At 44.2% G+C, this 9,522-nt stretch overlaps 1 pseudogene; it reads left to right on the top strand.

The window, feature by feature from the left end:
- The first annotated feature begins 6,895 nt into the window (after positions 1-6,895).
- LOC118475611 (uncharacterized) lies at positions 6,896-9,140 on the top strand (annotated as a pseudogene).
- The last annotated feature ends 382 nt before the right edge of the window (positions 9,141-9,522 follow it).

Genomic DNA, 9,522 nt, shown 5'->3' with positions numbered 1-9,522 from the left:
GTAGAAAATCAGGGACGAATTAGCCAGGTTGTTCAGAGAGAAACTCAATGTTAGTGTGTCGAGCACAGGGTAGTCATGTCGGAAGCCTTATAATCACCAATTTGATACCATGACATATCCACAGGGAACTAGGATACCAAATTTCTCTAAGTTTTCTGGTGAAGGCGAGGAAACCACACATAGCACATAAGACAATTCTTAACACACCTAGGAGAATTGGCTGATACGGAGGCCTATCTCCTTCGTTGATTCTCACTATCGCTAACTGGTACCACATTCGCATGGTACACAACCCTACACTTAACTTTATTAACTCTTGGGAGAATTAGAGCAGAAATTTTCATGAATGCTTTTTCTCAGGAGAGCATGAGTTTGAATTAGCTGATTTAGCTTCAGTTCGATAGGGGCATGAAGAATCAGTTAATGACTATATCCGGAGGTTCTGGTACACTAGAATTGATGCTTCCAAATTCGTGCCACGGATAAACAGCTAGCAGGGCTAGCTTTTAATGGGTTACGACATTACTTAAAAGAGAAATTAGATGGCACTCAATTCTTTTCATTAGTACAAATAAACCAGCGAGCTTTGGTTTGTGAAAGCCAAAGTAAAGAAGCATCAAAATCAGCTAGCCATAATGTCCATCTAGTGGAACACGATCCAAGCAGTTCAGATGATAAATCCATAGATGTATATACTGCTAAACTTGTTTGGCCAATGAAGACCAAACCTTCAGCGTACTCTTCTTTACAACCGATTCAAAAGAATCGACAGGAAGAAGTTAAATTACTTTTAATGTTGCCAACTATTAAGAAGTGGCAACATTGAAGTGACTCATACTATTCCTCTTCTAGATGAACTAAAGAGACATGCTTATTGCAAGTGGCATAATTCTTTTTCTCATACCACCAATGATTGCAATGTTTTTTGTCGATAAATACAACCGGCCATAAATGAGGGCTGATTGAGTTTCCAGGAGATGCAAATTGACAAGCATCCATTTCCTATCAATACAATAGAGCTGGCAGATAAAAAAGTCTTGGTTTGGCCGGATGTGACCGATAAAGACAAAGGCAAAAATATTATCGTTGGTAGTCCTAGCACATCAAAAACATTGTAAGGAGTAATTACTTAGAAGGCTCCGGACAAAAGGAATAATAAGACCGAAGGCGCCGAGGGGCGAGTGCGATCAACCAGTCGGTTAAAGCTCCTTGTCCCACACATCGCACATGGTCCAGTGCCTGCAAGCGGACGTTCCAAAAACCAGACGAACGGTCCGGCTTATTTGGCTGGACAGTCCGGCAGTGACCAGAGGCCACAACATCCACGAGTCTTCAAGAGTCGACAACTAGAAATAGGTATGTTGAAGTAAAATACATCTAAAACATCTGGTCGTCTAGTTAAAGCCGTCCCTACTTTTGATCAATTACTCTCCAAATACGCCAATAAGAAAGTTGTCCCGCACAGTCGGCCAGCAAAGCAATCTCGGTCACCCACAAAGGCAGCATAATCGAATAAAACGACCTAAAAGGCGACGCGACAAGTGTCGCCTGTTCATCCAGTGATGCCATTGTGCTTTTCACCAGCCTATTCATCGCTGATATATTGTCCGTTCAAACATGGAGTAGTGTGGCGATGAACCCATATTACATATATAATCACTTTACTTATTCAGGTTGGGGGGCACCACAATTTTGAGCCTATTTACTTATTGGCCAAGTAGTCATGGCCAAGAAAGATGCAATCCTAAATGGTCTTTATGCATTTGAACTCTATTAAATAATCACCCTATTAGATTGAAAAATCTAGTGACTTGCATCAGGCTTAGTTCTTACATCGCTAGCAAAATAACTTATGAGATCTATTATTTCTCGAAGGGAGCTAGCAGTACAGATGCTTTTGGTTCATCAACCTCCACCAAAAGGCTAGGGCATGTGTTGAGCACTAAGGCACTAAACGATCTGGACCAGACGGTTCGCCGTGGCGGTGCGAACGGTCTGCGCATAAACAGAATCAGTTTGGGTTTCTGATTTCTTGCGAGATTTGTTTGGGAATCGACTTGTAACGGGTCCAAAAACCTTCCCACTTAAATAGATGAATGGGGTACGGGCGATTGAGTCCCAACAAGCTATCCAATCAACCAATTTTACCGTATTTATCTTATTTGCTTTGTTCCTTCCATGGCATTAGGAGTAGGGGTAACCTAGTCTTAGTTTAGCCTTTCTCAAACTCTATCTTTGGCTCTACGTCGACAAGAGGCGTCTTGGGTGGCCTTCCAAACCCAGGGAACCCTAGGATCTCTCGTCCCCAATGGGGTCGCTCTCGAGAGGCAAGATTCAGGTTTTCTGCGGAGAAGAAGACCCTACGCCATCACAGACCGTCCAGGCCCTAGGGCATGGATCGTCCGGGAAGCACGCAGGAGGAGGTCACTCATGTAACAAGGTCGTGGACCATTCGTGCTCCTATAAAGAGCAGCGTCAGGAGGTTCATTCTATAGTTTGGAACCAAATCGGCGCTAACACTAAGATATGCCAACCAAACACAAGGTAAATAAATTGTCTGCCATACACAAGTAGAGAGAATGTATTAGTGCTAAAAACAAGTTTTCGAACCTACCCTTAGTCAGTTGTTAAACATAATATTCATGTATCTTGTAGATGACACAATCACTTGTTATTGTGTTTCAGGTCATATCAGTGTTTCGAACCTCGCTCTGACAAGTAAATTTATTGTGCGCGTTCCGGGCTCTGGAGGGTGGACGTGGTGGGCGCAAGATTTATACTGGTTTGGACAGAATGTCCCTACATCCAGTTTATCGGAGGTTTGCGCTACCGACACCATTGATGATCAAGCTCATAGTAGGGGTTACAAGCAAGGCAAGAAAGGGAGGAGAGGCTCCCAAGTCTCTTGTTCGTGGTGGAGTTGGTTACAAGGTGGAGTCCTAGCTAAGTCTTGGCTTGATGATGAGGCTCCGACCTCCAGGTCCTCCTCTTGTTCATCGGTCTTCTAGGCGTCCCTTCATTGGGGTTCGTCCTTGCATTGTCTGCTCGAAGAATTCGCCTCCTTGCCATGTCCGTCCAGGAGAAAAATGACCTCTTAAGTCCGGGGGTCGACCTTCTCCTTTTATAGGTCGAGGAGGGGGGTCAGACTGTGATGCTTCCTGAAGAAGGAGCCACCGAGTGATGGTAAAACTCGACGGTCTTACCATGAGTAAAGCCACGTATGCTTGCAGTCGCTTGACTGTCTCGTATTATGTATTACGGACGACGCGTTGCAGCGTGGGCCCGATCGCCATCATGTGGGCTATGCCAACCCTTGGCCTTCGTAGCCTGGGGCTCGGTGTGACTCGTCGTATTGCACGTACTAGCGTCCTGTGTGCTCAGGCCTAGTCCCGATAGGCCATGAGTGCGCCGCTGGCTAGGGTACACGCATGTCATAAATAGGCGTAGTCCAAGGGGCTCATAGGTCATGAGTGCTCTTTGGCCCTAGGGGTTTGTAGGTCACGAGTGGGAGGTAGACCGGCGCCCTCCGCTATGGCTCGGCGCTAGTCACGATTAATGCGGTCGGTCTTAGGCCAGGCGCGGGATCCACTCGAGTGGTTTCCCTTCGGTGTTCCTATCCCCCTGTCCGGTTTTCGCCACGCCCGACCCTAGGCACGATGTCGCGAGGTTCGTTTTGGGGGCAAGTTTTTCTAGATTAGACGCTACCTATCTTTTCCAACCGACCAATGGGCCCAGTTGTGGGAGGCCTCTTCCCCAGCGTGCTCGCCGATCGATGGGCACCAAGGACCAGGGATCATAACCTCGATAGGCCTGCTGCTTCGTATCCTGCATGCATACTACTAATACTACAAGTCACTAACCGAACTATAAATTCCAGACGTGCTAAAGTTTTCGGCGGGCTTTGTTGGAGGCCCAACTAGTAGTAGGAAGCCATGCCACATTTTTTTATAAAGAGCATTTTATTAAAACTCAACAAATAGCATCAAATTGATACACACATACGAGTTTTAAATGCTCATCATCTGCATGACTAGGATGCACACGACCCATAAAAAATTAAAGGACATCCAAAAAAACAAGATTGAACTATGAGTGGACTATGAATGGCCGATCCGAAGACTATCCCGTCATCTATGTCAGACAAAAATATCCCTTGCCACCTGCTCTAATCGTGTACACACCTCCATACACAACTCTTTGTTCTCTATATGCAGGGCCGGACCTGAGGGGGTCGAGCCGCCCAGACCCCCTAAAATGTTAGGGTCCCCTTAAATATATACTTAAGTATAATACTTAGTTATTTAATCAGCTCAAATGGTGTTCCTTTGGTTGGCACAACCGTCTAATGCTATAACCTATGGATGACAACGGGTGTATATCCATTGGGTAGTAGTATTCCATACATGTATCTATAAAAAATCTACTCGTTGAGTTATCCATATATATTTGCGGGTATAGAATTTTACCTACACCCATTATCCACACAAGTAAGTTTACCCATCGGGGAACCTGTATGTCTGTACCCATTAGAAAGTTTCAAATTGTAATATGACAATCACTCAAAATATAAAGAAACATATAAAAATAAGTTTACCTTCAAATATATCAAACCATATAATTACATAATTTGATATTTAAACAAACAATAGTCAGAGAAAGAATTTGTTTTAGCTAAGATGAACTTTATTAGATGGTAATAGTGATATGATGCAGGTATATTCTACCCACGGGTAGATAGATATGGGTAGTACTCATTAACATACCCAGAGGTAGATAAATCATCACATACTCATGTTCTGGGTACCCATTGTCATCCCTACTATGACCTGCTATCCTGCTCACGTAAACGGGCAACCCAGCCTCTACCATCTTGCTCACGTAATGTAATTAGGAAATGGCTACTGGCCTACTCACATAAGCCAGTCCCCAAATCAGGACTCAGAATATAATACATCGAGAAAACCTAATTCTTGTCGCAGTGGCACCACCATATCGACAAAGGACTGGACAATCTTGACAGGACTACAAACGGCGGGACACGCCATCGATGATCGATCTTCGCACATACGTACACGTATACCATAGGCAGGAGTTAGCTAATCGTGTTTACCATTTGGTCCATCAAAGTGTGTTTACATATATAGAGATCGAAAGGGTACATATATAGAGGTCAAAAGGGGCTCTATATAAATTTTCGCCTAGGCCCTAAAATCTCAGGAATGTCCCTGTCCATACGTTGTAATGGTAGCCACAAATGGAGCAAAAAAGTACACCGTTAAATGACCTGCAAAGGAGAAGAAATTTTACCATTAAAAACCAAATCATTTCTGCATAGCCAAAGTGACCATATCAAGGCCATCGCTCCCACCAAAAATGAGAATCCTAAATTTGTTATCTATCCCTCGTAGCCCGTTGCCAAACATATTAACTACACTACTCGGGATACAAGTTGGAAGCCATTTGGATGACTGGCCATATATAAGGGGCAAAATTGCATTGGAAGAATAAATGTTGATTGTCCCATTATGGTGACAAAATACACATTTTAGACTACCAATCTAATTTTGCTTGGCAAGATTGTCCTTTATGAGTATAACCCCTCTTCGAAGGTACCATGCAAAAAATTTAATTTTTAGTGGCACCTTCAATTTCCAAATTTTGTGATTATTGTCTACCCGGCACAATGGTGTCAACAAGCACTCTGTACATAGACTCCACTGATAATATTTTGTTCGTATTTAAGTTCCAATGGAATACTTCTGATCCTTCTGTCAATTAGACCATATCCAACCTCCCAAAAAGATCAAACCATGCCGCTAGTTTGGAACCATTTAAAACTCTTCTAAAATACTCTCTCTGTCCTAAAATATTAGTCGCTGTAGCTCTTAATTTTTATGTCTATATTCAATAGTTGATTATGAATCTAGACACATATATGAAACACAGGCCCGTCAGAAGCCCAACGCAAATGGGCTGCTCGCATAGGGCCCCATATTTCTAATATGTAAAGAGATACAAAATGTGACTCCACCATCTTCAAACGTTCTACTCTAGACGATGTTGCCATGGAACCCGTCGGATCTCTAAAGTTGTTTCCTGGCAGCGTGGCGCGGGTACACGGCTACACGCTTTTAGGAGAGGACACCTGCAGACGAGGGACGCGACTTGTAAGGTAAGTAAGGACATTGGCACTACGCGTTGCTCCCTGCTCTTCATGCTTGAATGCATTCGCATCGCGTTGCGTCTGGATTCTGGTGGCCGGAGGTTCTTCCGTCCTTTCCATGCTTGCTGTTTGGACGCATTCACCGAGCGAGCCCTCGCGCTGAATCCTGATAATGATCGAAGCCCTCGATCTCAAGTGTTACAGAGTGGTAGTACTCAGTAAAAATTTCGTTTCTAACCGAAGGGATGCTAACGAATAGGTTAGTCAAACATAGAACTGGACCTATTTTTTTGTGTTTTGCACAAGGGTCCAAAAAAATCAGAGACGGCTCTGATGGAACCACATATATTAAAAAGATAAAATGAATTTTAATTTGGAACAGAGGGTATATATTAGGAGTTGAGGTTTCCATTACTACGGCAATAGTAGTATTTTTTTTGTCGCGGCCAATTTCCTTATCTTTAAAGCAGGACGGAAACGCTGCCTCAGAGGCTATCCACGTCTGCAGAATTACTACACACGTACGATCAGTCATCGACGTCTTGTATTGCTCCACTGCTATCCACATCTAGATTCTTCTAGCTGACGTATGCCTTCCTGGGACGACTCTCATTCACTTCGTTCGACGCTCTCCATTCTCGTTCTGTTCCTCTTTCTCCCATCTCACGTCTTGGTTCCTCTAAACCTTTCGTCTTGGTTCCTCTAAATCGCTTTGTTCGTCAACTCCAGATCATGGACAAGTTGCTAAACACAGGTTTGTTTTTCATCGGATTTCCATTTTACTAGATCCGCTTGCACCAGATTCGAAGCCCCATATTTTTTGAAAGCGATTGAGGCGAAGTAAATCTTCTTTCCGAGGCCACACCGTCTACCGGCGCGCCGCCGCCTGTCCACGCGTCGATCTCGCCCGAGGTGGCCGCGGCGTGCGGGGTCCGCGACGCCCGCGTGCTTCGCGGCCGGCCACCACGTCGTCCCCGGCGTCGGGGACCACCGCAAGTGCCGGCCTCGGGGAATCCTGGCGATCACGGGGGAGGGGTTGACTAGCCAAGACCTCGACGAGGAGTTGTCTCGCGCGTCCATCCACTGGCTGTCCTCACCGTCGGGGGCGGTGGCCTGGACGTCCTCGACGAAATGTGGCAACGAGGAGGCGTCGGTGAACTGGCTGGTGTCCTCGCACGACGAAGGCGGGGTGGACCTGCTCGAAGATGAGATCTTCGTGCCCAGATGCTCCTCGGAGGACGCGTTCTGGCGCTTCTCTCCGGACTGCACTAGGCTGTTAGGCTTGCCGCTGCTCAGCGGTCTGCTGGATTCCGGCACTCCGTCGTCGGAAATGTCTGGGGCAACGCCGTCGTCAGGGTTTCTCCCAGTGCAGAAGACTCCAAGCAGTGGCAACAGCATCAGTCCCTTCTCTCTTATTGTCAAGCGAGCATCAGAGTCTTCTGCCAGATTTCGGACTTTGTGTGCCCAGCAGGGACTGGGTAGCATCTACTGGTACGATTCGGTGGCGGATCCGACACCAATCTCTGGTGAGTCATGGCCTGAAAGTGTTAGCAATTATACACGGTCAGGGTTGACAAGGACAGGCAGTCGTCCCCTGAAGATGATGGATCCAGTGATGGAATGTCTTGAGATGATGAGTTTGTCTCCAAGGCCTGGGGACGATGACTATGATGGAACTGGCACACTGCCTGCACCATTGCCTCAGCATAGCTTCCAGTTTCCAGGGGATCCAACGCCTCTGGAATCCATAGACTTGACCTCTTTTAAGAGGTCTCCTCGTGACATAGAATTGAAGGCAAAGGACACAAGTTTCCGGAAATCAGTCATGGCAGACACTCGTATCTCTTGGCAGGAGGGGCTTGTCAGCAGAATGTTTGATATGGGTGACTTGGATTGCTGCAAATGGCTATCTGACGATGAAGATTCACCAGTGTTTTTGCACACTGACAAGGCTTTGGCTGTTGGTACCAATTTTGAGCCATGTAATGGTTGTTGCCTACATGAGGGTGGCGACCAATAGGAAGCATGCGGCTTTGGCTCTCTTGAGCTCAGTTGCATTGGTGATTCAAGTTCGATTTGGTGGGTTTCCAATCTTTTCGGTTTTTCCAGTTTGTTTATTCCCTCCTACAAATCCAGGTATCCACCACCCCTTCTTGTTTTTTAATTTACTCTGTTCAGAAAATTTATTTTGGACTTCTCCTTCTCATCTTTTTCTGATACGATTTGTTAAGAACAAGCTCTTGCAGGCACAATGCGTTAAAGGCAACTGAAAAATGTAAGGTCTCATTAATTCATTGTATGTTATGTAATGATTGGAATTTATATCTAACTTAGTTTTGATTCTCTATTCTTCTCTTTTTTTCCTAATGCCATGACAAACTAAAGCATGCTTTCCAGTTTTATTTATTGTATCAGCAATGGTGTGCAAGAGGGTTGAATCTATGTTTAAAATGTTTTGTGACAGGATCTTTCGGTTTCATGTCCTGTGTAGCAAAGTTGGAAAATACTTCTGATTCTTACATATTTCACAAAGGAGGTAATTGGTACTTAATTTAGTTGGTTCTTCATTGGCCCACTACATGATGTATAGTGATTGCAATTTTGTTTTATGCATCGAGTTTATGTGTTGCATTAAAGAGACGAATCTATGTTTAAAATGTTTTGCGACAGGATCCTTTATTTCAAATCCTGGTTCAGTGAAGTTGGAAACTATTTCTGATCTTTACATATTTCACAAAGGAGGTAATTGGCGCTTAATTTAGTTGTATGTTTTGAATAGTGAAGATAAATTGAGGATGGAAAAGTTACCAGGTATATCAGATGTTGTTAGTAGAGGCTGCATAAATGATGATGAAATGGGAAAACAATTGTGCTTCCCGCATCACATATCAGCGGAAGATGATATATGATACAAAACCATCATGATAGCATAGCCATTTGTAGGATTCATGGTCCACCGATTTTTTTTCATAACATTCACATGTAATGGCAAAGTGGCCTGAAGTTAGCGAAAGTCTTTATCACTGTAGTAAAAAAAACTTGAGATGCACCTGATGTTGCAGTGAGATTATACCATATGAAATTGCAGGAGCTGTTATAAGATAATAAATCTGGTAATATATCTGGCCCATGCAAAGAAGGTATGGACAACTGCCTACCATGTTTTCATGACCAAAAGATGTTTTCCAACAATTTTTCGTTTTGTTTTTTAAAATTTTTTGAACGAGTGGATACCGACAAGCAACTTTTTAGTATTTTTGGTTGGTGCATGCCACTACTGCTCATGTTGTTCATGTACAACCTCCTTTTTTTTGGTTGGTACATATTATTATTGTTCATGTTGTCCATGTGTAGCTTTA

Source organism: Zea mays, unplaced genomic scaffold (genome assembly GCF_902167145.1).
Source record: "Zea mays cultivar B73 unplaced genomic scaffold, Zm-B73-REFERENCE-NAM-5.0 scaffold_512, whole genome shotgun sequence".
Classification (NCBI taxonomy): Eukaryota; Viridiplantae; Streptophyta; class Magnoliopsida; order Poales; family Poaceae; genus Zea; species Zea mays.
The sequence above is the reverse complement of the archived record's forward strand: the minus strand, read 5'-3'. Positions and strand labels throughout refer to the sequence as shown.